This window comes from Chiloscyllium punctatum, chromosome 9 (assembly GCF_047496795.1).
Source record: "Chiloscyllium punctatum isolate Juve2018m chromosome 9, sChiPun1.3, whole genome shotgun sequence".
NCBI classification, from domain to species: Eukaryota; Metazoa; Chordata; class Chondrichthyes; order Orectolobiformes; family Hemiscylliidae; genus Chiloscyllium; species Chiloscyllium punctatum.
In genome coordinates, this window is record NC_092747.1 from 15,638,089 (window position 1) to 15,664,589 (window position 26,501).

The window sequence follows — 26,501 nt, forward strand, 5'->3', positions numbered from 1 at the left end:
ATTTAGGAACATGATCAGTGTGGACTGATTGAATCAAAGGGTCTGTTTCCATGCTGTATGACTCTATGACTATGATTTATTTTTCAGTTTGAATTTTGAAGAAGTGGCAAGAGGGTTTTGGTCTGTATGTATGAAAGAGTTTAATGATTAACTTGTCAGGATTTCTGGAGCTTTTTTTTTAAACCAGGATGAATGAGGGAGACCAGGAGTATTGGTGGGGATTTATTTACATTGGGAGAGTTTTACAATCGGACAAAGCAAACGTTGAGGAGCATTAGAAGGTGAGGACCGCAAATGCTGCAGAGTCAGAGTCTAAAAAGAGTGGCACTGGAAAAGCACAGCAGGTCAGGCAGCATCCGAGGAGCAAGAGAATCAACATTTAGGGCTTAAGCCTTTCAACAGGAATATGGCAGAGAAAAGGGGATGAGAGATAAATAGGGGGATCAAGTTGGGACTGGGGCTGTAGGAAGATAACTGGGAAGGTGATGGTTGGATGCAGGTGGGGTTAATAGTGATAGGTCGGTGGGGTGGATGGAATGGATAGCTAGGCAGGAAGATGGACAGGTAGGACAGGTCAAGAGGGCAGTGCTGAATTGGAGGGTTGGATCTGGGATGAGGTTGGGGTTGGGAGATTTGGAAACTAGTGAAGGTGATGTTGATGCCATGTGGTTGGAGGGTCCCAAGGTGGAAAATGAGGCGTTCTTCTTCCAGTTGGCAAGTGGCTTTGATTTGGCGGTGGAGGAAGGCCAGGACTTGCACATTCTTGGTGGAGTAGGAGGAGGTGTCAAAATGGCTGGAGACAAGGCAGTGGGTTGCTTGGTGTGTATGCCCCAGTGATGTTCCCTGAAACGCTCCATGGGTTAGCGTCCTGTCTCCCCAGTATAGAGGAGACCACATCGAGAGCAATGGACGCAGTGGATCAGTTGGACCAAATGGTCTGTTTCCATGCTGTATGACTCTATGACTCTATGATTTTAATAGTTCTTGTTTAAGACAATCATAACTTGGAAAGCTTTTGTTTGTCTGTCCATAGACATCCTGGTTGATGAAACAGTTTCTCTTAGAGGAAGTACTCAGTTTTGAACAATTAAGAATATTAATTTGAAAACTCCAGACCAGAAGTGTTTAGTTGGATTCCTTTATGGGATTATTTGAAACTAAGAAGGTCTCAGCTCACTTGTGTAGCTAATAAAGGAAGAGGCTATCAAATTCTGAAGATCAGGAATTAAAAGAAAGAGTTAAATTAACCTATATATGTGAAAGAGAAGCAAACTCTTTCTAGTATTTGAATACTATTTTGGTCCAACTGATCCACGCTAACCAGTAAGGGTTGCTGAGCTTGTATTTTACTGTACATTTTGAAATCTTTCAAATTATGTTATATGCAAATAGTTTGGTTCAGTCTAACTTAGCTTTATTTCTTTACATAATAAATTTCTGCTTTTTTTGTTAAAACAAAATCCACAGAATTATGTGCTTGTGTTTCAGTGAAAGGCCACCTTGTTAACTGTCAAAAATTATGATCAATCAACCCAGATTTTAGCCTAGGATCTGACTTATCAAGTAATGGCATCAGTTATGATCATAATAGTAGGCCAACCCTGTTCAATGTTTCCTCATAAGATAGCTCTTTACCCTAATAATCAGTGAGTGAACCTTCTTTGAATGGTGTCCAAAACAAACATGGACGCTAAAATTGTGTGCAATGCTCTAGGGTATTCTTCGCTTGCAGATATGAGAGTATGAGATCATTAATTAATCCTGTTCTATTGTACATCCCCAGTTGTTAAATAGTTTGTTCCCCAACTGGTTTAAAAAATTGCTTCCAATACACTTTATGAACTCATACTCAAGCCCATCTTTTCAATATGATCTATCCAATCTAAATGATGATTAAAATTACTCATGATCATTTCAGTGCTTCCCTTACAAAACCCCATCATTTATTGATTTACATTCTGACCTGAGTGAAGCTGTTATTAAGGGGCCTATGAACTAATCTCACCAGTGACTTATTCCCATTGATATTTCTGTCTCTACCAAAACTGATTATATATTTTGACCTTCTGAGCCAACATATTTTCTGACTATTATGCTGAACTCATCATTTACTAACAAGAGATGTCTGTCCCCTTTTCCTTTCTGCCTGTTCTACTGAAATGTCAAGTACCCTTTAACATTCAGGACACAGATTGGCAGTATTGCTTTGAGGCCTGTACACTAAAAAGGTCCCATTCTCAAGCCCCAGACTGTACTGAGGGAGAAGGACCTCAACAAGAATACCTTTAGAGGTGGGGAAAGAAGTTTATATTTAGAATCCCGACAGTGTGGGAACAGGTCCTTTGGCCCAACATGTCCACACCAACCCTCTGAAGAGTATCCCACCCAAACCCATTCCCCTATACTCTACATTCTCCCCTAAGTGACACACCCCTGATCACTATGGAGCAATTTAGCATGGCCAATCTACCTAACCTGCACGTCTTTAGATTGTGGGAGGAAACCGGAGCACCCAGAGAAAACCCATGCAAACAGGGGTGAATGTGCAAACTCCACACAGACAGTCACCTGAGGCTGGGGTTGAACATGAGTCCCTGGTGAGGTGTTGGGTCTCACGCTTGAGAACTATCATGTGACCTGTGCTGAAATCAGGTTGGTATCTAGATGAAGGCACACCTCTGTAAGATCACATGGAATCCAGGGGGAGCTGGTAAATTGGATATAAAATTGGCCTGATGGTAGGAAGCAGAAGGTCAAGAAAAAAAGGTTGCATCTCAGTCAAAAAACAAGGAAAATTCATCCCAGTGTGCCAGCAAAAAAATTTGCAGCCTTTTGGGAAAGAGAGCATGGCATTTAGAAGAAAAGTTATGGTCGATATATTAATTATTCATTTGTTGTCTAAAATGTGACAACAGTAAAGTTAAATATTAAATCTCCTCTGGATAAATTTAGACAGAATCATAATGCTAACCAGCATGCATGTTTAGATTACTTATGGTGTGGAAACAGGCCCTTCGGCCCAACAAGTCCACACCAACCCGCCGAAGCGCAACCCACCCAGATCCATTCCCCTACACCTAACACTACAGCATGGCCAATTCACCTAACCTGCACATTTTTGGACTGTGGGCGGAAACCAGACACAGGGAGAACGTGCAAACTCCATACAGTCAGTCGCCTGAGGTGGGACTTGAAGCTGGGTCTCTGGCGCTGTGAGGCAGTAGTGCTAACTACACTGCCACCGTTACTTGCCCCTGGATGTACAATAGTATCAGCCACAAGATTACAGGAGACAAGTACATAGAAGGAGCATTCATTTCCTTCAATCTATTCCTTTCAGTCAGCCTTCCTGCTGCAGAAAGCTATGAGTTCATGTTCTTGCTCCACATCCTTGAGTATAAAGCATTGACTGATACTTCCGTGTAGTACTGGAGGAATGCTACATTGTCAGCAGTGTCACATTTCAGACAAAATAAGGCCCTGAGTGCTTTCACTGCGAAAGATGCCTTAATGGTGTTTTGAAGAAAGTCAGGAAAGTCCTCTTCACGAGTTCCTTCCAATATTAATCCTTCAATCAGCATCATTTAAAAAAGTTATCTGAACATTAATCACATAAAGTCGTGGTAGGTGATATATAATTCCAGAACTTATTGTTCTATTTCCTTCTTTTGAAGGAATCTACAGATACCTCATTGTGGAATCACAATGTTAACCTTTTCCATCACTGTGTGAAAATGCCACCTCTTGGCCAATGAGAATGAAAGCATAAGCACTTCCATCTAAAAGGACAAGTGCAGCAGATATATAGGAACTCCACTGCCTGCAAGTTCCCCTCACTATCCTGCCTTGGAAATATATCGTGCTCCTTCACTGTTGCTGGGTCAAAATTCTGGAATTTCCTCCCACACAGCATTGCACATCTACCTACAGAAATATAGAAACCAGGAGCGGAGGTAGGTCATTCAGCCCATCATGGCTGATCATCAAACTCAGTATACTGTTCGCACTTTCACCCAATAACTGTCTGATACCTTCAGCTCCAACAATTATATCTCCTTCTTGGAAACATTCAACATGGATTGTAGCAGTTCAAGAAGGTAACTCACCATTACCTTCTCAAGGGAAACCAGGGATGAGCAATAAATGCTGGGCCAGTCAGTGATGTCTGCATCCCATCATCAGATTAAAAAAATGTCTGCAGCACACTTCATCTGGATAAAGTTACAAATGGCAGAGTGTGCAAGACAAGCAACATCCAGTATTACTAACGTCAATAGGAATATAATGTAATTAGAAACCTTGGGCTTTATTGAAGTATTGAAATCCTTCTGAGTGCAATCAATTATCAGATGACGCCAATCTAATGGACTGGTGTTTACAATAATCTATCAGTGTCACTAAACAAACTAATAGGGCATATTACCGTTCAGGAAAAAACAAAATTTTGCAGATGCTAGGAATGTCAAGTCGACACAGAAATGTTGGAAACATTTCAGGAGATTAGGAGCATTTACAACAACATCTTACATTTATATGCCACCTTTAATATTACATAATATCCCAGTGCATCATGGGTCAGCATTTTGACACTGAGCCAATGACGAAGGTATCAAATTGAGGATTGGATTTAAGGAATTTTTCAAAGGTGTTGATGGAGTGCAAATATCTCAGAGGCTTGTGAGGCTGGAGAAAATTGTAGAAACAGAGAGGCCGTGTAAGGAACTGAAAGTAAGAAGTGAAAAGAGAAACAGAGTTAACAGAGTTTGATTATACACAGAGGGCAGGGTCCCTGCATTCCAGCAAAAATGTCTGCGGTAAGACTCACCTCTACGTAGCCAGCTCCCAGCTCAGGGCCCACTTGCCAACTAATCAACACTCTCTTCGCATACAGTATAACATGCTCCTAATTACACTTGTATTCTTGTAAATGTTCTGATGGGTGCAAGATGGAAGCCCATGAGAAATTATGTCTTTTCTCAGGAGTACTCAAGTTATGTACTGCTAAATTTATAATTGTAATTCAATATTGTGTCCTTTAAGTTAGACTTTGGGTTATGAACATGTTCCTTGAATAATTGATAATATTGTTATTAACCTTATGAGAATCTAAGGATTTTTTTTTCAATCAGCGGATGTGGTTGAGGGGAAGAAAGAATTAGTATTGCAAAGTCCACCGTCATAGTTACTAAAACCACTGGAAAACCCTCAAGTCAATGACTTCACTGATATTTTAATAAATGAAACATGCATTTGAAAATGGTTATTTTGGAAGCATTTCTCAGAGTCTCTATTTCAATGCACACTTAGAGAACAGATTGAACATAGAACAATACAGCGCAGAACAGGCCTTTCAGCCCTCGATTTGCACCAAACTGTGAACTAATCTAAGCCCATTCCCCTACACTATCCTATCATCATCCATGTGCTTATCCAAGGACTGTTTAAATGCCCCTAATGTGGCTGAGTCAACTATATTGGCAGGCAGGGCATTCCACCCCCTTACCACTCTCTGAGTAAAGAACTTGCCTCTGACATCTGTCTTAAATCTACCACCCCTCAGTTTGTAGCTATGCTCCCTCATACTAGCTGACATCATCATCCTAGGAAAAAGACTTACCCTATCTAATCCTCTGATCATCTTGCATGTCTCTATCAAATCCCCTCTTAGCCTTCTTCTTTCCAATGAGAACAGACCTAAGTCTCTCACACTTTCCTCATAAGACCTTCCCTCCAAGCTAGGCAACATCCTGGTAAATCTCCTCTGCACCTTTTCCAATGCTTCCACATCCTTCCTGTGATGGGACGACCAGAACTGTTCACAATATTCCAAGTGATGCCACACCAGCGTTTTGTACAGTTCCAGCATGACATTACGGCTCTGGAACTCAACCCCTCTACCAATAAAACCTAACACATCATCTGCCTTCTTAACAGCACTATCAACCTGGGTGGAAACCTTCAGGGTAGTACATGGACTCCAAGATTCCTCTGCACATCCACTCTACCAAGAATCTTGACCCAGTACTCTGCCTTCCTGCTATTCTTCCCAAAGTGAATCACCTCACATTTAGCTGCATTGAACTCCATTTGCCACCTCTCAGCCCAATTCTTCAGTTTATCCAAGTCCCCCTGCAACCTGCAACATTCTTCCAAACTGTCCACTACTCCACCGACTTTAATGTCGTCTGCAAACTTACTAACTAATCCACCTATGCCTGCACCTAAGTCATTTATAAAAATGACAAACAGTAGTGGTCCCAAAACAGATCCTTGTGGCACACCACTAGAAACCGGACTCCAGGCTGAATATTTTCCATCAACTACCACTCGCTGCCTTCTTACAGAAAGCCAGTTTCTAATCCAAGCTGAGAAATCACCCTCAATCCCATGCCTCTGCATTTTCTCCAACAGCCTTCCAGTCTTACCAAAGGCTTTACTGAAGTCCATGTACACCACATCAACTGCCTTACCCTCATCCACATGCTTGGTCACCTTCTCAAAAAAATCAGTGAGGTTTGTGAGACATGACCTGCCCTTGACGAAACCATGTTGACTACCTGCAATCAAATTGTTGTTTGCTAGATGATTATAAATTCCATCTCTTATAATACTTGCCAAAACCTTTCCTACAACAGAAGTAAGGCTCACTGGTCTATAATTACCTAGGTCACATCTACTGCCCTCCTTGAACAAGGGCACAACATTTGCAATCCTCCAGTCCTCTGGTACTAAACCTGTAGACAATGATGACTCAAATATCAAAGCCAAAGACTACAGAACCTCTTCCCTAGCATCCCAAAGAATCCTCAGATAAATCCCATCTGGCCTGGAGGACTTGTCTACTTTCACTCCTTCTAGAATTGATAACACCTTTTCCTTACTAACCTCGATCCTTTCTAGTCTAATCTAATTCTTCTCCCCTACAATATTCTCCTTTCATGAGTGAAAAACCAATGAGAAATATTCATTTTAGCACCTCTCCGATCTCCACAGGGTCCACACAGCTACTTACTTCGGCCTTTGACTGTCCCTATTCCTACCCTAGTCATCCTTTTATTCCTCATATACCAGTAGGAAGCTTTAAGGCTCTCCTTTATTCTGCCTGCTAAAGATTGCTCATGTCCTCTGTTTGCTCTTCTTAACTCTCTGTTTAAATCCTTCTAACTAATCTGTAACTCTCTATCGCTTCATCTGAACCATCTAATCTCATCGTCACGTAAGCCTTCTTCTTCTGCTTAACAAGAGATGCAATTTCTGTAGTAAACCACAGTTCCTTTATCTTATCACTTCTTCCCTGCCTGACAGGCACATACCTATCAAGGACACGCAACATCTGTTCCTTAAACCAGCTCCACATTTCGATTGTCCCCATCCCCTGCATTTTGCTACCCCATCCTATGCATCCTAGGTCTTGCCTAATTGCATTATAATTGCCCTTCCCCCATCGATATCTCTTGTCCTGTGGCATGTACCTATCCGTTTCCATTGCTAAACTATAAATAACTGAATTATGGCCACTCTCTCCAAAGTGCTAACCTACAACTAAATCAAACACCTGGCTTGGTTCATTACCAAGCACCAGATCCAGTGTGACCTCCCCTCTTGCCGGCCCTTCGTGTCCTGCACACATTGGACAAAAACTGATCCATCTGACATACCGGAGTTATAGCATTTCCTCCACCGCATCTCCTCCACTTCCCGCTCCTCCGCCCTTGAGCCCCGCCCCTCCAACCGCCACCAGGACAGAACTCCACTGGTCCTCACCTACCACCCCACCAACCTCCATGTCCAGCGTATCGTCCGCCGTCATTTCCGCCACCTCCAAACGGACCCCACCACCAGGGACATATTTCCCTCCCCTCCCCTATCAGCCTTCCGAAAAGACCACTCCCTCCATGACTCCCTCGTCAGGTCCACACCCTCCACCAACCCCACCACCACTCCCGGCACCTTCCCCTGCAACCGCAAGAAATGCAAAACTTGCGTCCACTCCTCCTCCCATACCTCCCTCCAAGGCCCCAAGGGACACTTCCATATCTGCCACAAATTCACCTGCACCTCCACACACATCATCTATTGCATCCGCGGCACCCGATGTGGCCTCCTCTATATTGGGGAGACAGGCCGCCTACTTGCGGAACGTTTCAGAGAACACCTCTGGGACAACTGGACCAACCAACTCAACCACCCCGTAGCCCAATACTTCGGCTCCCCCTCCCACTCCACCAAGGACATGCAGGTCCTTGGACTCCTCCATCGCCAGGCCATGGCAACACGACGGTTGGAGGAAGAGCACCTCATCTTCTGCCTGGGAACCCTCTGGCCACAAGGGATGAACTCAGATTTCTCCAGTTTCCTCATTTCCCCTCCCCCCACCTTGTCTCAGTCAAATCCCTCGAACTCAGCACCGCCTTCCTAACCTGCAATCTTCTTCCTGACCTCTCCGCCCCCACCCCACTCCCGCCTATCACCCTCACCTTGACCTCCCTCCACCTATCGCATTCCCAACGCCCCTCCCCCAAGTCCCTCCTCCCTACCTTTTATCTTAGCCTGTTGGACACTCTTTCCTCATTCCTGAAGAAGGGCTGATGCCCGAAACGTCAATTCTCCTGTTCCTTGGATGCTGCCTGACCTGCTGCGCTTTTCCAGCAACACATTTTCAGCTCTGATCTCCAGCATCTGCAGTCCTCACTTTCTCCTTATAGCATTTCCAGTCAATGTTGGAGAAGATAAAGTTCCCATAATGACCACCCTGTTCCTTTCAGTTCTATCCAGAATTGTTTTGCTGATCCTCTCCCTGGAACTCTGTGGAGGCCTATGAAAACTCCCAGCAGTGTGTCCTCTCCTGTCCTGTTTCTAACCTCAGCCCATACTACCGCAGTAGACGAGTCCTTTTCAAAAGTTCTTTCAGCCACTGTTATACTGTTCTGGACTAACAAGGCCACACCTCCCCCTCTTTTACTACCTTCCCTGTTCTTAATGAAAGATCTAAACCTTGGAACCTGTAACATCCATTCCCGACCCTGTGTCTGAAATGGCCGCAACATTGAGGTCCCAGCTACCTATCCATGCTACCTATTTTTGGTCCAATGAGTGGAATCTGAGGTCTAAATACTGTTGTAACTTGGCAAAGTGGGCAGTCATGTTGGACCTTGCTCCACCACACAATAACCACCTGGTGACCATGTTATCTGTGGTCACGATGCTTCTTGAAGGACAAACATTGATCTTTGGCCTACCTAGAAGCAAAACCCAGCGACAGTGTTAAATGGGTCATACTGTTCAACTTGTCATAGAATCACAGAATCCCTATAGCGTGGAAGCAGGACATTCGGCCCAGCGAGTAGACAGTGACCCTTCAAACACACCCCACCTCGTTATACTATCCCTGTAATCTTGCGCTTCCCGTGACCAATTCACCTAATCTACTCATCTTTGGACTGTGGGAGGAAACTGGAGCAGCTGGAGAAAACCCATGCAGACATGGGGAGAATGTGAAAATTCCACCTGAGGCTGGAATCAAACCCGGGTCCCTGATGCTATGAGGCAGCAGTGTTAATCACTGAGACACCTTGTTGCCCCTTTTTTAAAAAAAAATAATCAAATTTATAATTTACCAGTGTGACCAGCACACTCATTTCCAAGTATTTATACTTTTATTTTATTTTTGTGTTGGAACTCTTCCTTTAGAATACTTCCAGCGATTTTTAAAAATCCACCTTTTGGTTCACAAAGCTATTTTGACTGCTCCTGAAAGTGACTGTGATCCATGGTCATCAAATTATTATCTAGGCCATGTTCTGTTGGCTGCAAGGACCATTATTAGAGACTAATGGCAAAATCATTGAAAGTTACAAGGCCCTTTGCTCCACCATGCCATACTGACTCTTTGCTTTGGAAACTTCAAAAATGTCAACTTATTCAAAACGTTTTCATCACGTGACTGGGTTTTCCTAATTAGCAACTTGTTCCCGCCCTGTTTCCTCACTATATAACTGCAGGGTGAGCACCCAGCTGAAGCTAACACCAGAATCAGAGTTAACTTTTTGTCAATCGAGTAATTACCAAAGTGTGGATGTGTCAGACAGTGGCTTGGTTTGGTTTGGTTTAAGAAAGTAAGAAAGTAAAGACTTCAAACAGCTGTTGGCGGATGTACAGCATTGGGAGCTGATGTTGAGACAAGGTGTTGGAACAGGAGTGCCTTAGAGACATAAGGTTGGTGAGGGCACTGGGAAAACAGGCTGCAAGCGTTGAAAACTATTTTAAAAACTTGCATTTACAAAGCCTTTAATTAAGTAAAATGTTCCAAGGTAATTTAAGAGAGCAACTTCAAACAAATATCACACTGTGTGACTTGGCAGAGTTGAACTCAGCTAAGGAAGTAAGAAGCATCTTAGTCACAAAAGGGTGAGGCCCATGTGAGAAAGCAGCAGGAATTTTGAAAGATAATAATTAGATTGGTGAGTAGGCAGGAGAACGGAAATACATAAGGTGCTTAAGTGGGAATATCAACAACACAGAGCTACGTGGCCCCTTTCTACGATTCTGTGGATCAAAACAGCCCACAGAAATCCGGCACAGCAATAAAAGTTTTGAGTTTTCTTTTCCTTTGGGTTGTGGGTGTTTTGGATGGTGGTAAACATATGGTGAGGTTTGAGATGCTAAGAGAAATGCAGGTCTCTCGATTGCAACCCTTCAGACTTTGATATTGTAGCCACACAGTGGTTAACGTTAGTCATATTCTTCTTGCACTGTAAAATTAAAGAGAACAATTAACATTTTAAAAAGTGCTCTTCCGCAGTCTAGTCTTGTTCTATTTTTTTTCCTAACGTGTGTTGTCACAAACAACAAACAGTGTGTTCCAGGCAATGTGGTCTATGAGGTAATGTAGTTTCCATTGACTGACTCAGTGAACTCGGTGCCTGTTCTGATTTAATCCATTACTCATTAATTGAAAATAATACACTGTCTGCTTTATACATTCAGTTATAGACTTGAACAAAAGCATTCTCCTGCCTGGGCATTTTGTAAAGTTATTTCAACTGATCCTAAAAGTGACTAACCCATAGTCACCAAATAATTAAAATGGTTAAAAGGACCAATATTAAAAGCTAATAGTAAATTCATTCTAAGTTACAAGGCCTTTTAGTCCATCATACCATAGTAACTCTTTCATTTGAAAATTCTATAAATGCCAGCTTATTTGATAAACTACTGCCTCTATCCTCTTGTGCCATCTTACTCATGTGTAACATTTGAGTTTCCTAATTGAAATTGCCTCCAGTGAGCAAACCCTGCCCAAGAGGAAAATCTTAATTTCAACAACCTCATCCTTCTGGTTAAATCCCACTGTGGCCTCTGCTCTCTTTAGACGTACATAATCCAGTTCTGTGGATGCTGTGACATTTGTTTAAATATGACAACACAAGACAAATGATAGGCACTTGAAATTTCGTCAGAATAAAAATAACTTTAAAAATTCACATTCAGAAAAGAAAATGTCAATATTTTGGGCATTTGGTCAGAGCTTCTGGAGGGCACAGCAGAAAAAGGAGGTTACCTAGGCATAGTCAGATGCTGCACATCATAGGGCAGTTGCATAGAGCTACAAATGGATGAGATTGGATGGTGCAACACCAATGAATTTGGTTTAACGTACCAGCAGATCTCCTGGCAGCTACAGCCAGCAACAATGGAGCTTTACAACCTTCCAAGAACTCTACATTCCTCCAACCTTGAGCTTGTGCATCCCTAAATAACTTAGACCCACCCCAGGCAGCTGTACTTTAATATCTCTGACGTAGCTCAATGCTGGGTTTAGTTTGTTCATGCTACCCCATTAGCATTTTTCACCAGGAGAAAGGTGCTACACCAAATGTTGATATTGTTTTAAATGAAATTGAAAAGAATTTGAAGTTAAGCAGCATCTCACTTGATACCAGGACAATTAAAAGTTCTTTTCAGTCCATGAAATACTATTAAAGTAAAAGTTGCTGATGCATTATTATGGTGGCCAAAGAGTACACAGCAATCTCTCGCAAAGACCATTGAGATGATGCCTGAACAATCTGCCTAAGTGATGCTGAGTGAGGGAGTAGTTAATGCTGAGAACATCAGGGAGAATTCTCTCCCTCTGCTTCTTCTGCACCTTTCAATGCCCACCTAAAACCAGAGGTTTCATCGTTATTGGAACAATGAGCCTTTGGCCCAACATGCCTACACCAACCCTCTGAAGAGTATCCCACCCAAACCCATTCCCCTACCCTAATATTCTGCATTCACCACTAACTAACACATCCCTGATCACTATGGAGCAATTTAGCATGGCCAATCCACCTAACCTGCACTTCTTTAGATTGTGGGAGGAAACCGGAGCACCCAGGGGAAACACGGGGAGAATGTGCAAACTCCACACAGACAGCCACCTGAGGGTGGAATTGAACCTGGGTCCCTGGTGAGGTGTTGGGTCTCACTCTTGAGAACTATCGTGTGACCTCTGCTGAAGTCGGGTTGGTATCTAGATGAAGGCACACTTCTGTCAGATCACATGGAATCCACGGGCAGCTGATAAATTGGATACAAAATTGGATACAAAAATGGTAGGATGCAGAGGGTAATAGTGGAAGGATGGCTGTCAGTTTGGAGGCTTGTGACTTGTGGAATGCCTCAAAGGTGGGTGCTGACCCCATTGCTGTTTGTTATCTATAACAATGCTTTGGATATGAATGTACTGGGCATGATTCGTAAGTTTGCAGATGACACTAAAATAGGCAGTATCGTGGACAGTAAGGAAGGTTGTCAGAAATTGCAGCAGGACCTTGATCAGCTGGGAAAGTGGGCTGAGAAATGGCAAATGGAGTTTAATATAGATACGTGTGAGGTCTTGCATTTTGGAAAGTCAAATCAAGTTAGGGGTTTCATTGTGAATGGTAGGGCCTTAAGGAGTGTAGTTGAGCAGAGGGATCATGGAGTTCAGGTTCACAGTTCTCTGAAAGTGGAGTCACAGGTAGGTAGAGCAATGAAGAAGGCGTTTGGCACACTAGTATAGAAGTTGGGAAGTTATGTACAAGAGGTTGGTGAGGCTGCACTTAGAGTAATGTATTCAGTTTTGGTCACCTTGCAATAGGAAGGATGTTATTAAACTAGAAAGAGTGCAGGAGAAATTTATAAGGAAGTTGCCTGGAGTCAAGGGTCTGAGTTATAGGGAGAGGTTGAACAAGCTAGAATTTTTTTCTTTAGAGCATAGGAGATTGAGGGGGGACTCTTATAGAAGTGTATAAGGCATGGATAGGGTGAATGCACTCAGTCTTTATCCTCTCTCTGCTTCCTCTGCATCTTTCAATACCCACGTAAAACCAGGGGTTTCATTGTTATTGGAACAATGAGCCCGATCGCAATTCTGCCTTAATACTGCATTAGGATGTCAACTTGATTAAGAGCTGAAATTCCAGGCTTGAACCCTCAAAACTCTGACTCAGAAGTGAGGATACTACCACTGAAACAAGATTGATCTAGCTTGAAGAAGAATTTGTGTCTGCAAGATGGTAGGAGTCAGGGATTTGAAAAGTGCTGTTGAAAGAGCCTTGGAAGGTTGCCACAGTACATCCTGTCTGACCAAGATAATCTTTTCATCTTCATCACTCATCTTTTTTTGTTCGATCAAATCATATTTCCCGGACACTGAAGTTTCAACCGTTCTGTTTCTAAAAGCCTTGGCTGCAGGAACAATCTTTTGACTAATTTTTTACTACTGGGTCTGTATATTTGGATAGTGACTTTACAATGAGGGGAAGTTCCCTCAATTCTTCACACTTGATGCTCTCCTTTCGTTCGAAATGTTCACTTTCATGTTTGCTTTTTGCCTGCTGAGACACTGTCAGGTTTCAGACCAGAGGATAGTGGGTGGGTGGGGTAGTAGGAGTTGGCAGAATGGGGCATGTTCATGTGTGAAATTATAATGGAAACAGAAGTCCTCTCAAACACTGTGATCTCATTCTGGTCCTGTCATGCATCAGAACGAAACCTGACAAAAAAAGAAACACATGTAAATTTTCCAAAATCCAACAATAGTTCACAAAGAGGACTATAAGCATGGCCACCCTTAAAGTCTTCTGAGAATTCTGTGTTCCTCTAGTTTTGTCATCTTAATCATTGCAATTTTAATCTCTCTATTATTGGCAGCTGTCTGCGTATTGAAATTCCATCCTCATAATATCTCTTTCTCACTTTCCTCTACATTAATCATGTTTTTCAGTTAATGTCTCATTTTGTGGTTCTACGTTAGACCTAGTCTAGTAGTCAATCTGTTGAAGTATCTTGGGATGCCTTACTATATACACAATAGGCCATTAACACAAGGTTTCGACTGCAGTATTCTATGGGTTTCTCAAAATACCTTCCTTCAGAATGAGACAAATGGCAAAACTTCTGTCTGTCTTTATAAGACCTATGTGTAGTAGTAGGCCATTCAGCACATTGAGTCGAATCCACCATTCAACGAGATTATAGCTGATTAAATAACCCTCAGTTCTGCTTTCCTGCCTAGAGCTTGGGTTTACATCAATAAAGAGGAATCTCACAGTGTCCTGATGACTTTGTCGTTAAGTTTCACTGGTCAATATGAAACCGTCACACACAGCAGGGAAAGTTTGACATTTGATTTTCTCATCTGTGCCCAGTTTACTCATTTTATCTCAGTTTTTGAGACTATTTAACCAAGTATCCCAATTAATGGGGTTAACATTTGAAGCTGGAAGTGTTTACATTTTTCCAAATCCGTCCATGTCTTTAACCTCTCCCTGTAAGGGTTGGTGATGTATTGGCTGAGTTGCTACATTGGTCAAATGAGAAACTTTCTTTTGGAGGTGTTGGTTCAAATCCCACACACTGGTGGAGTTTGTAATTAATAAGCAAATCTGGAATTGAGGGCCAAAGGGCCTCTACTGCGCTGTAAATTTCTATGTCCTATCAAGCCACTATAGTGATGGCATTAAACATTGGCCCAGTCATAGATTCCTACATCCCACAAATGGATTTTTAAAGCGTAGTGAGCATGACGACTATAATTGAATTAATAACACCCTTTAGAGAAGGAAATCTACAGTCTTTACCTGTGACTCCACTCCATGCTTCAGGCTCACTGCTTTTATTCTTGATGAAGGGCTTTTGCCCAAAACGTTGATTTCGCTGCTCGTTGGATGCTGCCTGAACTGCTGTGCTCTTCTAGCACTACTAATCCACCTAAGGAAATGGTGTTGAGTCTGGTTGAGCAAACAACTCAGTTCATGGAGATCATTCAGACCATCATATCAGAGCTGGGTCTGGGAACATATAAGGGGTTGGTTTAGCACAGTTGACTGGATGGCTGGTTTGTGACATGGAATGATGCCAATAATGGGGGTTCAGTTCCTGTATCCAGCTAAGGTTACCATGAAGGATTCTCCTTCCTAATCTTTTTGACTCGCCTGACGTGTGGTAAACCTCACTTCAAGCCATTGTCACACGTTATTCTCCAATGTAAGAACAACCCTTTAGTTTGTTAAGACAATGGCAACTTTATTTACTTTGAATGAACTGTACTTCCTGAAGTGTAATGTAGGAAGTGGCTATCATGCAATGCTCAACTTACATCCAGGTGCAGAGATTGGTTTAACTGTGTAATTGGCCACATTTTGAACTTTCTTTTGGAGGAATTATGATTATTCGTGCATTCCTGACCCCACGTCATGTTTCTCTGGCCCATTTTTGGGCTGGGAGTACGGAGGTATGCATAATATACACCCCCTTCCACCCAGCATGGGCTCCCTCATTTTAAACAGATTTTCTCTTGCACACCATTTTCATCTGGGCGCACAAAGCTTTGGAAGCCCATGTGAGAGTTCGTGAAGGTGGTGGAAATCCTGCTGCCCACTCAGAAATATTGGGGAAGATAGGTACAAAATGTTATAACACATTCAACTATCACTGATTGGTGCTGAATCATCAAAGTTGATATGTTTTAATACAACAATTCACCATAGGCACCTATCCTGAAAGGGTAAGTCAACCTTCCCACACATCAGCATTCTGCAATTAATCACTGGAAGATTTTGTGGCAGTCGTAGTTACATTATTAATGCTTGACTAGATTTCAAAAGCCTCAGCCAATCATGTGACCTTCTTGATCCAAGAACTATTCTAAGCTTTGACAAGACTTCAATAGTGACATATGTATTTGACGTGATTTATTGTTTGTTTACAAACTTGATAAGCAATTAAAGAATTAATATTTTCAGATAAGCCATTTTTGGCTCAGTATCAATGAGAGTGAGTTAAAATAATTATAAACAAATTGCCATTGTAATTACATGGCTCCTGTGAATTGTACATTGTGCAACTAGTTGATTGGCTATGGTGGATACATGAAGAGACAGATGGACAGCATGAGGAATGTGAGTTGGCATGGGGACTGTCAGAAGGCAAAGGGTGGTATGGGGCATCTGAGGCAACATGGTGAACATGAATTGATAGAGGTGGCAATGAGAAATCTAAAATGGTACAGTGTGACATGATGTGTCATCAATGAATATGAGGACCATTGGACAGCATAGGAGAATGGTAGGTGGCATGGGTGCCATAGGGGATTGTGACAGCTCAGAAAGAATGAGTCAGGGGTGGGGTGAAATTCAATGGGGCTTTCAACAATATTGGGAACTGGGCTGCCGTAATGTAGAATTGAAATTTCTAACCTGCCCATTTCCATACCCATGCTCATTGCTCATTCCATTCTGGTTTGAAAGACGCACTCTGAATCCTGCCCCTGGCTGGAAAGACATAAATGCTTTAAGGACATGAGTGCAGAATTTGTAGACGATGAAAGTGGACAAATTGAGTTTTCTTTAGCCCAGATATAAATCCACACTTCTACTTTAAAAAAAACTTTCACAGAATATAAATATTGCTGGCTACACCAATATTTATTTCCTAGCCCTAATTTTCTACAGTCAACTACATTGCTGTGGGTCTGGAGTCACATGTAGACCAGACCAGTTAGGGATGGTAAATTTCCTTCCCTAAAAGACACTCTGCTGATTCTGCTTGATCATATTATGTTTCTCTAAATGCTCTGCAATTACATCCTTTAGAATGGTCACTAATGTTTTTCCAATAACAGATGTTAAGCTGACTGGCCAATAGTTACCTGTCCTTTTCGTTTCCTTCCCATTTTAAAGAAAGATTAGATTAGATTCCCTATAGTGTGGAAACAGGCCTTTGGCCTAACAAGTCCATACTGACCCTCCAACGAGCAATCCACCCAGACCCATTCCCTTACCCTATATTTACCCCTGACTAACACACTTAACACTATGGACAATTTGTCATGGCAACTTCACCTGACCTCACCAGGAACCTTCTGTTTCATCAAAGCTTCCTTCTGTTTGGATCTTTGGATTGTGGGAGTAACCAGAGCACTCAGAGGAAACCCACACAGACGCAGGGAGAACATGCAAGCTCCAGACAGACAACCCAAGCCAGGGATTGAATCCAGATCCCTGGCACTGTGAGGCAGCAATGCTAACAACTGAGCCACCATGGCATTACATTTCCAAATCTCCAGGACTTTTTCAGAATCTAGGGATTCTTCGAAGATTATTACCAGTGCATCCACTATCTCCGTAGCTGCCACCTACCATTCTTATAATCCCATCATGTCCAGAGCACTTGTTAGTCTTTAGACATGTTCATTTCCCTCTCCCTTTTCGTAAGTGGTACCTATTGTACATATTTCCTCTCCCCTTTTTGCCTCTTGAATATTTAGTGATTTTGGAATGTTAGTATCTTCTACTGCGAAGACTGATGCAAAGTATTTATTCAACGGTTCTGTAATTTGCTGATTTTCCATTATTATTCCTCTGGCCTTGTTCTGTAGTGGGCCAATATTCTCTGCCTTTTGAGCCCATTTGAAGAATTTATCGTTTACTGAGGCCTTTTACTAATCTTTTCATCATTTACAGAATTGCTCAGTTTTATGTTATACGCAAAAGAATTTGAAATTATTGCTCTGTAAGGCAACATTTAAATTTGACAAACAGATCAGTGGTTGCAACACTGACCATCGGAGATTATGGGTGCACATCCTCTTGCAATATGAGAAACAGCTTTCACCACAACGCTCTGCCAATTGTCAAGTATGTGATTCCTCATCCAGGCAGCTGTCACAACTTTACAGCAAGTTTTGTTAAAATGTTTGTCATTGTCAATCAGTTTTTGAAAGTTCCAAGCAGGTGCATCAGAAACATCCAAAATAACAGAGAATCACCATTACCCAGTCAATCAGAACACATTTCAAAACAGGAAATGCAAAGTTTTGTTTTTCATACACGGTCAAAAGCAGGAAATGATAGCTTGTGGGCTGTCAGTATCGATAAAGGACCAATGCCTGTGAATGCACATGCCCTGAGCAGTGGCTAAAAATGAGGTTGAAACATAATGTATAAAAAGCTGCCTGGACCAATGAGTAAATGGGTGGAAACTTAGTGAGAGGCAGCAGACTGAGAACAACAAATTATGGTAGAATCTGCCTGCATTGGTGAGTGGAAGGAAGAGAAGAGGAAGGAGGAAAAACAGAAGGAAGCTTTGATGAAACAAAAGGTTCCTGGTGAGGTGTAGTTTTAGAATAGAATATTTCAGCATAATTTACAGCAAATTCCATATGCCTGTTGTGACACAGGCTGTGTCAAGACTGAGTCACAATGGGCATGTAGAATTCCTAATGAAGGGCTTATGTCCAAAATGTCAACTCTCTGCCCCTCGGATGCTGCCTGACTTATTGTGCTTTTCCAGTGCCACATTTTTCAACTCTGATATGGCAAAGGCATTTTATTTGGTGAGAACTGCAAGTTAAAATTCTCAAAAGTGAAGTAACACATTGGAAACATGAAGTGGACAGAAGGTTAGCGAGACACTAGCATAGTGATAATGTCACAAAGCGAGTAAGAGTCCTGCATTAATTTGCTGGGTGATAAGAGTTTGAATCCCACTATAAAAAAGGCAAACTCACCATAGTCCTCCTGGATCCAATGACTGGTCTCTCATTAGAGAGATAAATCACTGGTAGTTGTTTAACCTGAGGGTCACCATGCCTCAGGAAAGGGGAGCAGTTGAGAAGGAGAGTCCTTCATAGTATTGTCAGCTAGGGCAGGAATTGAATGCATACTTTTAGGCAATACCGCACCTCACAAACTGGCTGCCCACTTAACTGAACTAACTGACCAAAATTCCACCACCACTTCTCATGAAATGCAAGTGTCAAACAATTAATAAATCTGGAATAAAAAAAGCTAATCTCAGAAATGGTGAACATGAATCTAAAAGATTGTTGTTAAAGTTCATCTGTTTCATTAAAGACGTTCAGGGTAGGTTAATCTGTCATCCATACCTGGTCTGATCTATATATGACTCCAATCCCGCAGCCTTGTGATGACTGGCAAGCCATTTTGTAGTTCATCAATACCATCTCAAGGACAGTTAAAAATGGACAATAAGTGGTGACCTTGCCTGTGAGGGATAAAAGGATATTTGATTGAGTGTTCAAAATCATGAACAGTATTGATGGAGCAAATAGGGGGGATTTGTTTCCACTTGCAGAATGCTCAGTTATCTGAGCATATCTAAAGTCACTGGCAAAAGAAGTAAATGGAAATGAGGATATGATTTTTTTATGCAGTGATTTGTAGTCTGGAAGTTAATATCTGAAAGGATGATGGAAACAGTTTTGAGGACAATCTTCAAAAGAAAATTCAGTGCTTACTTGAAACAGAGAAGCTTGCAGAGTGCTGGGAAACAGAAGGGAGAGTGAGACTAATTGGGTTGCTCATCGAAAGGGCCATCACATATGAAAGGGCTGAATGGACTCTTGTACTTCATTGCATACCAGTTATGGTCAGTCAATGCACTCCCCTTTGAATGGGAAGGTCATGGGCTCAAGTCCCACTCCTAGACTGCACCTCTTGACAGATATATGAATAGACAAGGAATAGAGGGATGCAGACTGCATGGAGGCAAAAAGGTTTTAGTTTCGAAAGGCATCGTGTGTCAATACAGTCATGGTGAGCTGAAAGGCCTGTTCCTGTACTGTACTGTTCTTTATTCTTTGCTCACAAAAATCAAGGCTGACATTCCAGCATTGTGCTTTTGGTGATGTCATCTTTCAGATGATACACTAAACTGGATTCACCAGAAAAACACAGTGGTTACGGCAGCAGGTCAGAAGCAAGGAATACTATAGTGGTTAATTCACCTCCTGACTCCCTACAGTCTGTCCACCAGGTACAAAGCCCAAGTCAGGAGTGTCCACATGTCTGTATGACTGCAGATCCAACAACACTTAAGAAGCTTGACACCAGCAGGATAAAGCAGCCTTCATGAATGATAACACATCCACTTCCTCCACCACCAATGCTCAGTCGCAGCAGTGTATTATCTGCAAGATTCACTGCAGAAATTCCCCAAAGATTCTTAGACTGCACCTTTCCAACTCATAAAAACTTCCAGCTAGAAGGACAAGAGCAGCAGATACGTGGAAATATCACCACCTACAAGTTCCACTCCGAGCCACTCACATCCTGACTTGGAAATATATCACGGTTCCTTTACTGTGACTGGGCAAAATCATGAGTGTCTTTGCAGGTATGTCGCCACTGATGTCAGACTTACTGGTCTATAGCTCCCAGACTTCTCCTTGCAACCTTTCTCAAATAAAGGCGTGACATTAGTCCCTTTCCAGTCCTCTGATAGCTGTGCAAACAATGCAAACACCTCTGCTAGGGGCCCACAATTTCTTCCCTTGCTTCCCACAACAGCTAATTAAGAATGAGATGAGGAGAAATATCTTGACTCAGAGTGTGGTGAGCCTGTGCAATTCTCTGTGACAGAAAGTGGTTGAGGCACTTTAAGGAGAAGGTACAGAAGCCTAAACACACACACCAGCCAGTTTCGCAACAGTTTCTACCGTACAGTTTCTCCTGAATGTACTTAAGGAGTTAAATATAGTTCTTAGGACTAACAGGATCAATGGATGTGGGGAGAAAGCAAGAACAGGTACTGAGTAGAATAATGAGTCATGAGCACATTGAATGGCAGAGCAGTCTCAGAGGGCCGATTGGCTTACTCCTATTCCTAATTAATATGTTTCTATCTAAATTTCTAACAATTATCAAGTTGCAAAACCTCTCCACAGATACTGACTGAATTGCTGACTATTTGCTATCTTTGTTGCAGTTTTGCTGAATCTACAATATTTTGTTTTTCTAACACTTCCAACAAATAACTCAAGGTGTGAAGTATTTTGATTAAATTCTGTTATCTATCGATTGGTCGCATGCTTGCCTGCATGTCAACCGCGACTGAAGTGGAAATTTCAACCCACGAGAAAAGTCTGAAAGTTGCTACACAAGTGCTGGGGGGGAGGGGTGAATGGGTGGGTGCTGCAACCAGGGCGATGGAATTAAAATTGTTAAATCACAAACATCCCACCAATTGCCACTTTTAACAGGGTCTCTATGGAAAGACGCAGAAATGACCCATGAAACCAAAAGGGCTGCAATTTACATTTGTACAAAGCTACCTGGCAGAGGGTTGAATCCTGAATTCTGCTTTGAACCTTCAACTCATGGGCTTTCACAGCTCCTGAAATCAATAAGCTGCAAGTACATGGAAATCGACAAGAAATGGGAACTAACACAAATAAAGAAAACAGAAAGTGATGGAAATATTCAGCAAACCTACCAGCATCTATAAGGAGAGAATTGGAGTTCTCATTTCTTTATATTCATCCATGGAATATGGGGGTCACTGATACAGCATTTATCATAGGGAAGCCAGCCATCTGGCCCATCAAGCCTGCTTGGTCAATCAACCTTGCATTTGTTACAAATGACCCCAATTCTTTCTGTGATATTTTCCCTGAATCCACCCGTAATATTTGTTATCTCTGCCATGTGTGGTATCAAGGAAGGGTTTAAGGATGTTCTCTGTCACCAGTTCTCCTTTGTCTTAGCTTTGACTTGTATCTATCTAGTAATTAGCAGTAGATGATACACCACAGTAATATATCTACATGTGAAGGACTGTTCTTAGCTACCAGGAAGATATAGGGACTTCCGTCTTTCCGATATTTAATTGGAGGAGATTTCGACTTATTGAATTGAATAGAATTTTGAATTGAATTTATTGTCACGTGTACCAAGGCACAGTGAAAAGCTTTGAGTTGTGAGCAGTACAGGCAGATCACAGAGTTAAGTAACATAGACCGTAAATAATAGGGAAACAGCGGCAAAAACAAAACACAGGTACAGGCACATGTTAAGAATTTGTGAGTCCATTTGGTATTCTAACATCAATATGGTAGAAACTGTTGCGAAACTGGCTGGTGTGTGTGTTTAGGCTTCTGTACCTTCTCCCAAGTGGTAGAGGTTGTAGAAAAACATTGCCAGGGTGATATGGATGTTTAAGAATGCTTGACAGTGGACCTGGTAGATGGAAGCTATAGATGGGAGGATGGCCTTTGTGATTGTCCTGGATTAGTGGTGCTGGAAGAGCACAGCAGTTCAGGCAGCATCCAAGTAGCTTCCTGAACTGCTGTGCTCTTCCAGCACCACTAATCCAGAATCTGGTTTCCAGCATCTGCAGTCATTGTTTTTACCCCTTTGTGATTGTCCGGGCCAAGTTCACCACTCTCTATAACTCATCCAGGATTGGACGAGGAGTTTTTGATATGAAGGCTATGCTGGTGGTGATGAACAATTCAATCAGAGATTTAAAGAGTACAAGATTTTAACTATGCTTCCTACATGTTAACTTTCTACTTTACTTGGAGGTATTTTTTAACACTAAAGGCATGCCAAGGGAATTCAGTTCTGCATGTTTCTTCAGTCTGCCGTTTGCGGGAAGCCTTAGATACTCCCAGCAGTTTGGCTGACCACATCTGCAGGAAGTGCCAACCGTTTAATCAGCTGAGCACTGGGGTTTGGAGTTTGAGTGTCAAGGAAGGCTGGCAGTGATATGAACCACATATTTTACGATATAGTCACTGCAACTGAAGGAAGTGCAGTGAGAGCAGGAATGGGTGACCTTCTGTCAGAAGCAAGGGAGGCAGGCAGGTAGTCAAGATAGCACCAGAGTGCATGTCACTGAAGAGCAGTTTCTCTTTGTTGGAAAATGGTGAGAGTGATGCTTTCTCTGGGGAGTGCAGTTGGAGCCCAGGTGCACAAGGCGGGAGCAGAAAGAGAGGAGGAACGATAGTATTAGGACATTCAATAATGTACTGACCGACGTTTCTGCAGATGTACACATGACTTCAGGTTGGTGTATTGTCTTTCTACGGCTGGGGCCAAAGAATGTCACTGAATGGTTGCACCCTGAAGGGGGAGAGAGAACAGTCAGAAATCATGGTTCACATTGGGACCAACCGCATAAGCAGAAAGAGGGATGAGTTCCTGCAACATGAACTTAGGGAGCTGGGTAGCAAATTGAAAAGCAATGCCTCAGAAGATGTAATGTTTGGATAAAACTCAGTGCAATGTGTTAGTGTAGGAACAGATGGATAGAGTGGATAAATGCGTGTAGCTGAAGAGTTGGAGCAGGAGGGAGGGCTTTAGTATCTTAGATCGTTGAGGCTGTTTCTGGCGAAAATGGAACTAGTACAAATCTGGCTAATTATACCTCAACGTCAATGGGGTAACATCCTTGAAATTGGGGGAGGGGGAGGGAGCTGGTGACAGTGTAGTTGGTGGAGGTTTCAGCTGACTTACCAGGATTCAGCTAAGTTTCTAATGTTCTAATGTTGCATTGGCAAAGCTTTATACTAAACCGTAAGAACTAGGAACAGAATGAGGTATTTTGTCCCTTTAGCCTGCTCCACATTTCAATAGAATCACAGCAGATCCAACATTCCTCACATTCATTTTCCTGCCCTTGATTCCCTGACTGATTGAGGTTAAGGGACTAGGAGTTGAATATTCCAGAATATAGAATCTTCATGCAAAGCAGGAGGTGTGAAAAAGAGTAGGCGGTGTCACAATACTGATCAAGGAGTTGACTACTAAAATAACGAAGGATAATATTTTAAAAGGTTTCTTAATTGAGGCCATTTGGTAGAACTCAAAAACAAAATGGGCAATCCCATTGTTTGGAATGTACTATAGATTTGCAAATTGTCTCTAGATACAGGAAAAGTGCCAGAGGGCTAGTTAATGTGATAAGATGGGGTAAGGGCTAAATCAGGGAATGATAGGCCAGTGACTCTAGCATTAATGATATTAATCTGCATTTGGAGAAGCAAGAATTAGTCAAGGGTAATTAGTATAGCTTTTTCAGGGAGGGGTTCATGTATGACAGATTTCATTTGAGCCTTTCATGGAGATATGTAGATGAGGGGAGTACCATGAATGCAGTCAACATGGGCTTCAGTAAGACTTTTGACAAGGTCTCACATGAGAAACTGGTCAAGAAGGAAACTGCCAATGGAATCCTGGGGCATTTGGAATATGGGCTATACAATTTGATTAGCTATGTGACGCAGAAGGTGATGGTGCAAGGTTGCTTTTGTGACTGGAAGCCTGTGCCCAGGGTTTGGTGCTCAATCCCTTGCTGTTTGTTGTGCACATTAGTTTCTGGACATGAACGTAGGAAGCATGATCAGTACATTTGCAGTTGACACAAAAGCTGGTGTTGTGATAAATAACAGGAAGGAAACCCTTAGATTACAGGATGACATAGACAAACTGGTCAGAGGGCATGAATAATGGCAAATGGAATTCCATCCTGAAAAGTGTTAGGTGGTACATTTTGGGAGGACAAATAAGGCAAAGGAGTACACAATAATCTGAGGATCTGAAGAAGAGCAGAGGAACACAGGGTCTTTGGTGTGCATATCCATCGATCCTTGAAGGTAACAGGAGAGGTGGAGAAAATGTTTAAAAAGGCATTTTGGGTACTTGCCTTTATTGGTTGAGGCATTGAATTATGGCCAGAAGCATCATGAGATGTGGAACTGAGCACTTTCTTTGCCGTGAAAGTGGGGGTTTACTGGTGGAAAGGCAATCTATGAGAGGCAACACAGATCTCTGTCCTTTTGCCTGCACTTCTGGACATCCCACATCACTTGACAGACAGCACTAACTCGGGATGCAATTGGTCTCCAGGCCAACTGAGTCTGGTGTCATGGCCTCATAGTCCATGCTATTTAAGAACAGATGGCTCTCCTTTCAACCACCCAGGCTACCGACACCTCCAGGACACCGTCCATGAAAAATAGAGTGAGCTTTCCTTTCTTCTGAGCCATGCCTTGAATATTAAGGATCGAACAAAACACTATTGAACACCACCGGTGGAGGGAGGGGATGTTTGTGGATGTGGTGCCTATCAAATGGGCTTATTTATCGTGGATGGAACATCGGAAGCTGAAGGGTGACCTTATAGAGGTTTATAAAATCATGACAGGCATGGATAGGATAAATAGACAAGGTGTTTTCCCTGGGGTGGGGGAGTCCAGAATTTCATAGGTTCAGGGTGAGGTGGGAAAAATATAAAAGGGACCTAAGGGGCAACTTTTTCAAGTCGAGGATGGTGTGTTTATGGAATGAACTGTCAGAGGAAGTGGTGGAGGCTGGTACAATTACAGCTTTTAAAAGGCATCTAGATGGGTATATGAATAGAAAGGGTTTAGAGGGATATGGGCTAAGTGCTGGCAAATGGGTCTAGATTAGTTTAGGATATCTGGTCAGCATGATGAGTTGGGCTGAAGGTTCTCGTTCTGTGCTGTACATCTCTATGATTCTATGACTCTCAGCTTCTTGAGTTTTGATGGAGCTGCATCCATCCAGGCAAGTGGAGAGTGTTCAACCACATTCCTAACTTGAGTCTTGTAGATGGTGGGCAGACTTTGGGGACTCAGGAGATGAGTTATTCACCTCAATATTCCTAGCCTCTGACCTACTTTTGTGGCTACTGTGTTTATGTGGTGAGTCCAGCTGAGTTTCTGGTCAATGGTAATCCCCAGGACGTTGATAGTGGGGGATTCAATGATGGTAACATCATTGAATGTCAAAGGGCTGTTGTTAGATTGTTTCTTCTTGAAGAAAGTCACTGCCTGGCATTTGAGTGTCAGCAGGATCTTGCTTGGATCTTCTTTTCTTTGAACTGGGCTGGGCTTTAAATTTAGCGGCAGAGTGAGAAAGCCAGGGGATCCAGCAGTGAATGAGTGCCCAACAACTCAGTGTAATAGCTGGTGAGATAAAGAACGATTATTTCATGAGAAACATCACTCCAAGTCACTCCACCACATATCTCATTCAACAATAGATTTTGACTAAAAACAGAAAAATTCCAATCTTTGCATTTGGGTGAATGAAATTGTCACAGGCTCAAAGTTTTCTGCCTCTTCAATGATCTGGGTGTTTCCTTGACTCTTCAAAAGATCCTGCCTTGAGAATGTCCAAATTGTTACTCGAAGATATTTCCAA